Here is a 7,030-nt window from a genome sequence, read left to right on the forward strand (position 1 = left end):
AGCGCTATAGGCAGGGCCGTTATATAAGTTGTATGGTGACATTTTTTTTCTCTTAATCTCATCAGGGTGGTTCCAGGGCAGTAAATAGGGTAGCCAGCTAAAATATAGGATGCCCAGTCAAATTCAGATTTCAGATAAATGGCAAATAGTGTTTTAATATAGGTGTGTCTATACTTAAGAGTTAGAAGGAACTAGAATATTTAGGACATAAACTAAAGAATTATTTGGGTTTTTTTTTTCCTGAAAGCATTTTTGTTTGCTAAATCTAGCAATCCTAACTGTACATGTGATCTCATTTGAAGAAACTATGGACGATCTGTCTCTGTCTACAGCCCTTCCTGATAGCAAGGTCAGGGTCAAATGGAAATAGTGTCCCCAAAATCCCACCACCACCTCACAGAGGCCCTGGATTCAAAGTAGAGAAGTCACCTGTGAGCCAGGCAGACCCGGGTTCCCTACACAAATTGCCTGGCCCTGAGTGGGTCCTCCATAAACTGTAGCTGTGGTTTTTAATTCATTTGCAGTATCTTGATGTATTTTATGTTTCCTTTGTAAATCTATCACCAGTTCTGTGACCCTGACCAAGTTCCTTAACTTTTCTGGAGCCTTAGTTTCCCCCTCTGCAACATGGGGATAATGAAGGCACCTCCTTACGGGGTCTGTGAAATGAATCAAACGAAGCAATGCTGGTGAAGGGCTTAACATCATGCCTGGCAACTAGTATGCCCTCTTGAGATTTTTAGTAAAGCATAATAACTAATTCCAGCTTCACATACATTCTTCCATTAAGTCCTCAAAACAAGCAGAGTGATGGCCAGTAAGACCCCCATTAAGACCAGATAAACGGAAGCCCCGAGAACTGACATCACTCACAGAAAATAAGCACCAGAGATGGGATTTCAGCTGTAGGCCCCGGCTACCGTCAACTCAACAGCAGGCAGGGGCGGGCCTGCTCCAGGCCCGCAAGAGCATAAAAAGCCCAGGTCAGTTTGGCCTCCAAAGACCTCAGACACGAGTCTCCCCTCCACCCCCACCCATCTGCTAAGCAAGGTCCCAGCTGCCCAGCAGGTGATACTTGCCCGTAGAACCAGTGCATCTTTCCCTGGGTCAGGTCGAACTCCTGGAATCAGACCACCCAGGCTTTTCCTGTTGCAGAGGAGATGGGGGGAGAGCCCCTCTGCCTCTCAAATATTCTGTCTTCTCCACCCTGAGGACTCCTCTTGATGCCGGAGGCAGGAGCCTCTCTGGTGCCACGGGACACAAAGGCTTCCTGACCTCACTTTCCCCCAGGCACCATTCTCGCCCATTTCTAGTCCTTACCCGACCCTGTACTTCTCTCTGGCAGCACAGAACACACCAGAAATCATCCACTCAAGTCTGTGTAATGCTTTATTTAGCGCCAATCTTCACCACTGGGCTTTGGGCTCCATGCAGGTGAGACGTGGCCTGTGTGTTCCCTGCCCCATCCCCACCGAACCCAGTGTCTGAAATGGGCAGGAACACACTAAACACTTGTTGAATGACTGACACACTGAGGCAACTAACATTTCCCGGGCACCTACCCTGTCCTAAGCGCTTTGCCTCCGTTTTCTCGTTGTGTTGTTGTAGCAGTGTTTTCAGGTTGGAATGGACAGTCCCATTTTACAGACGGAAAAAGTGAGGCTCGGGGCCATAGTCACAGAAAGCACTGTGACATGGCCGCTCAGAGCGAGACCTTCTACCACTTGCTGTCTGCGCAATCACAGGCAAAGCCCACATCAGTAAGATGGAAGCAATTATCTTACCTTCCGCAAGGGGCTGTCGTGAGGACTCAAACAGAAAATGAGAGAGCGTGCTCAGCCCAGTCTCTGGAGCACAACGCCCTGGAACTATCACAGTTATGACCCTTCCTGACTGGTGCAGCTAATGAGTTCTGGCGCTGTGATCTAATTGCGTTGCGCGTTCTACTGCCCCAGAGAAAAGCAAGACAAAAGAGGGGCAGTGGTGGGGCCTGGAGACCTGGCCTTTTGTAAGCTTCAGCCAGGTGAGCCTCCACATTGGACCTTTCCCTAAAAAGAAAGGCCTAGCTCTGCGGGTCCTGACTCAGTGGAGCCGGTAGGGCCAGTGGAGAGCCAGCTGGGAGCTTTAACTGCAAGGCTTAGTCATGCTAGCAGCCCAGGCTGAGGCTGAGGCTGGGGCTGGGGCCGACCGTGCTAAGGATTAACATGGGATAGGAGAGAAAAGGGAGAACACACGGTCTAGACTTCTCTGCCCCCAGATCAGCCGTCCATCTCTGTTCTTCCCCAGACCTGGAATAGAAGCTTTCTATTCCCTGGGAAAGGCATAGGACTCAGTGGATAAGTCCTCACAATGGAACCCCAACTCCAGGCGCCCCTCTAGCTCAACAAGCATAGTGGGAAAAACCCACAGGCTCTTGAGCTGGCCACACCTGAGGTCAAACCCCAAACTCATCATGCCCTCACCCAGATGTGTGACCTCAGGCAGGTAGCTTGGGGCCTCAGTCTTATTCACAAAATGGGTAGGAAAAAATACACCATACCCCAGTTGCTCTGGGGATCAAATAAAACTAACATGAGAAATGCACTTGGTATGCAGTAGGCGCTCCATAGATGTCTGCTTCCACCATCTGCTTCCACCTGTGTCTCCTGGTCCCCATCCCCCTCTAGGTCTCTCTTCCCAGCTCATTTCAGGGCAAGAGTTGGAAAGAACTAGGAGACCATCTTGGAAGGCAAGCCTCAGGCCCTGCAGAAGGGATCCAGGGCCAAACATAACATTAGATTATTAAAAATGTGGATTGTAAACACCAGCATAACTGGCCAGAACACAGTGGCCACCAGACCACAGCCCAGCTGCTCCTCATGCCCAGGGCCACACCTCCTGTTGCCCCCAGGTCTGGGATGTGCCCAGCTGCACAGGCACTGGGCACAGACTGGTGTGTTTTCCCTGAGCTGAGCCCGGGAGTCCTGGCCAAACCCTGTCCTCACAGTAAGAAGGCCTGGGCAACAATTACAGGGTCTGTGCTCAGAGGGGAAAGGGCCTCCCACCCCATCCCTGCCCTTGGCTGCCAGACAGGCTCTGAGGAGGTGACAAGAGACCCGGCCCCACAGGATCTCTAATTTAACAGTGTGGTACTTGGTAGAGTGCACACAACAGGATGGGAAACCCCACACCGCCAGTTAGTAGCTACGTGAGCTTGCGCAAGCCATTTTACCTCTCTGAACCCTAGTTCAGTTTCCTTATCTAGAAAAGGAGGACTTTATGAGCCACCCCGTCCCCAGATGGTGGTGGTAGGGTTAAACGAGACAGTGCATGTAAAGCTCAATGCCTGGCAAAATAAAAGCACACCCCTAGTCCAGCCCCAAACTGGACAAGATCGAGGCTGGAGACCAAGGTCTCACCATGATTAGAAGCTCTCTGGTCACTGAAGTGGTCGCTTCATTAGCACCCAAAAGTGAGCAGCCTGCGTGCAGGGGTGAGTGAGCAAGCTTTGGAGCCAAACAGCTAGCTGGCTCTGAACCCTAACCCCATCACGTCATGGTTGTCACTGCCCCAGCTGAGTTTCTGTGGTTCCAACTACAAATAACCTTGTTACCTAGTTCGCTGGCCTCACCTCCTCATTCAAGGAATTATTGAAATGGTTATCAAGTACGTACATTGTGTGCAGCTCTAGAAGCCCTGGACCGATAGGGCTGGGCTCCTGTCCTCAGGGCTATTGTAGTGATTCAAGGAGATACTGTGCGGACAATGCCCGGCATTTGACAAGGGCTCAGTAGGTTGTCTTTTCTTCATTAATTACTGCCTGCCTCTTTCCTCCTTTTCTTCCTCCCTTCGTCCCTTCTCCCTCTCTTTCTTTCTTCCTTCTCTCCTCCCTCCCTCCTACCAGTGAGGCATGAATCAGACATTGGCCCTCTGGGAATAATTACATGGAGAATGGGGGTAGAGGGTCCAACCCCCTCCCCCCCATTCCCCAAACAGGTGCCAAGCCCTTCTTGGCAGGTGCAGACCAGGGCCTGGAAGGAAAAGACAAAGTCAGTGGCCGCAACAGGAGAAAGCGTTTTGAAAAACAACCCCCAAGAGTTGCCTTCTAAATGACTGAAACTCTGGCTCGGAGACCTTGCTTGCCCCAAGTGCCTGGCCCTCAGCTCTGCAAGGCAAGGCAAGCAGGGGCCGGATGGCTCAGTGCCCCTCTCAGCAGTTTGTTCCAGCCCAGGGGCCTGGGAAAGCCCCTTCTGGGCAGGGGAAGATGCTGGTCACACCACTGGGGCTGGCCCTGGGACTCCCCAAAGTCATGCCAGGGTCACGACCTCACACGGAATGGGGCTACGGGGCCCTCCCCGGCCAGGCTTGGCCTCACTGGCCCGCCCGCCCGGCGGCCTGTGTCACCGCCCAGCCTGGCTGAAACCTGAGCCAGAGATAGAGCCCCGGCCGAGCCAGCCAGTTATGTCTTAATGTAATTTAGCTGTAATCGCAGCGTGTTTTCCTTCGCTATAATTAGTAAAATGTGGTTGTTTTCTGTGTTCCTGGAAGATGTCTGAACTGGAGCCAGCTCCCCGTAGCTTTTCTGACAAGCTCTCCCAAACAGGCCCACCAGCACCACCGTAGGCTTACCAACACTTTTTTTTACCCCTTAACCTGAGTCCTCCTGATTCTGGAGTTGGGGCCTCTCCCTCCTGGCCCCCGAGGACAGGCCCTTGGGCTCAGTACAGCGCTGGGCATGCTGTAAGTGCTCAATGAATGTGGGTGGGTGATTGAGCCACCAACCCAGCAACAACAACAAAAAGACACGGAGGGAAGGGATTCCTGTTTTAGGAATTCCCCAAGATCCTCAGAGAAATGTGTATGTGTGTGTGTGCGTGGGTACACGCACACACGCCTGTGCAGTCGTCCACTTGTGGGTGTATCCTTGGGGGTCCACCTGCCTGTGACTCTAGGTCGCTATGTGTCCAGCTGACGATGCTGGAGCCCTTGAGTTTGAATATGAGTACTCTGGGGGTTTGGGGGCCTCCTGGAGAGTGCCAGAACTGACCCTGAATGTTCTGGCCACGGTGTGGGAGGTTCCCACAAGGCAAAGGATGTGGAGCACCCAAGCCCTACTGTCTTATAACCCATTTCTTACAGCCCCTGCCTTGGATTCTAATTAGGTATAGTCTTTCCTCCTTTCATTCAGCCATTCAACAAACATTTATTGGGCCCTACTGTGCGTCATCACGTATCACTCTTAGTGGTTCTCCATTGAGTATCCCTATAACATCTCACTCCCCCACTTAGCCATTAGTTCAATGAGCATTTGTTAAATAATTACATGGGCTAGACGGTGGGGTTTTGTGTCTGTTTGTTGGCATGAAGGGTCAAGATTCAGATTTTCTGCCTTTGTCAAAGTCTTTTCCAAAGAGAGGTATATTTAAGATAGAGTTTCAGATTTTGTATTATTATTTGATCCATCACTAAGTAAAATAAAGTGATAATAGCACTCACCTCATAGACTTCTTGTTTACCGTTCACATTAAAGTCGTTAGCACAAGGATGCCTGGGTGTCTCTGTCAGTTAAGCTTTCGAATTCTGCTCAGGTCATGATCTCACGGTTCGTGAACTCAAGCCCCACATCAGGCCGTCTGCTATCAGCACAGAGACTGCTTCGGATACTCTGTCTCCCTCTCTCTCTCTCTCTGCCCTACCCCACTCTCTCTCAAAAATAAACATTAAAAATAAATAAATAAAGTCCCTAGCACAGTACCTGGAACACAGGAAGTACTCGTTAAATATCAGTAATGCCAATTACTATTTCACAGAAGTGGTAGGGCAGTTGGGATCATGGACCCCTCGCCACTGTGTGACCTCACACTGGTGACTTAACCTCTCTGAAAGCATTTTGAATTTTTTTTAAATGCTTATTTATTTTTGAGACAGAGGGAGACAGAGCACGAACGGGGGAGGGTCAGAGAGAGGGAGACACAGAATCGGAAGCAGGCTCCAGGCTCTGAGCCATCAGCACAGAGCCCGACGCGGGGGTCGAACTCACGGACTGTGAGATCATGACCTGAGCCGAAGTCGGATGCTCAACCGACTGAGCCACCCGGGCTCCCCTGAGCGTTTTGAACGTGATTTACTGTGTAAGTGCTTCGTAAATGTAAATGGTTATGTCAGTAATTGTGTGGGCTTTACTCTCAATGAACTTGTAATTCTTAGGAAGTGCCCCTGTCAACTACTTCTCTTGAGCCCCTTCAGTTCTGTCATTGGCAGAAATCAACTACAAGCTGGGCCCCACCAGATTCTGTAGCGCAGGAATGCTGAGCTCTGGTTGGCTGAATTTGCCTAAACTCTGAGTGTCCTGATTGGCTGGAACACGAGTAGCTGTAGCCCATTCTCCAGCGCTTCTTTAGCAGTAATTCTCGGAGCCTGATTTCAGACCTTGGGCGTGTCCTTTTACCTGGGTTGTTCTTTTTGTCTCTTCTCAGGAGATCTCACCAATGCCCAGCTCTACAATTTCTGCGGACAAATCCCCCCAAAACACATTTCCTCTTACAAAACGCGTAAAGGGTGTGGCATTTACCCCTCGGCATTTGCAGGACCGAAGCGGGAACGTGCTTGTGTGTAAGGATGCAGAGTTGCACATTCTCACGTTAGGCAGGAGGGTGTTCCTGGGGTCCTGGCGTCAGGCCCCTGCTCACATGAGGAACCTCTAGTTCTTGCAAAAGGACACTTTCCTCTGCCAAGCCCTCCTCTGGCCAGGCACAGAGGTTCGTTTTCGAACCGTGAAACATAACGGGGAATTCTTCCATACCCTGTACCATGTCTCAGACCTGGAAGTGGCCGCGCTTTTTCATTCATTCATTTATTTATTCGCTCACTCGCTGGGCTTGAAATGCTGTTCTGAACTCTCGGCAGATAGTTAGAAGAGATACAGCATCAAGGTAATGCTACTGAGAGAATATACAATGTGAAATGACTTTAAAGGTGAAACAGAGGACAGCAAAAGGCCACCGAAATGTGAAAAAATTCTTCACGTCACCAGTAATCATAAAACTCTAGG

Source organism: Prionailurus bengalensis, chromosome A1 (genome assembly GCF_016509475.1).
Source record: "Prionailurus bengalensis isolate Pbe53 chromosome A1, Fcat_Pben_1.1_paternal_pri, whole genome shotgun sequence".
NCBI lineage: Eukaryota > Metazoa > Chordata > Mammalia > Carnivora > Felidae > Prionailurus > Prionailurus bengalensis.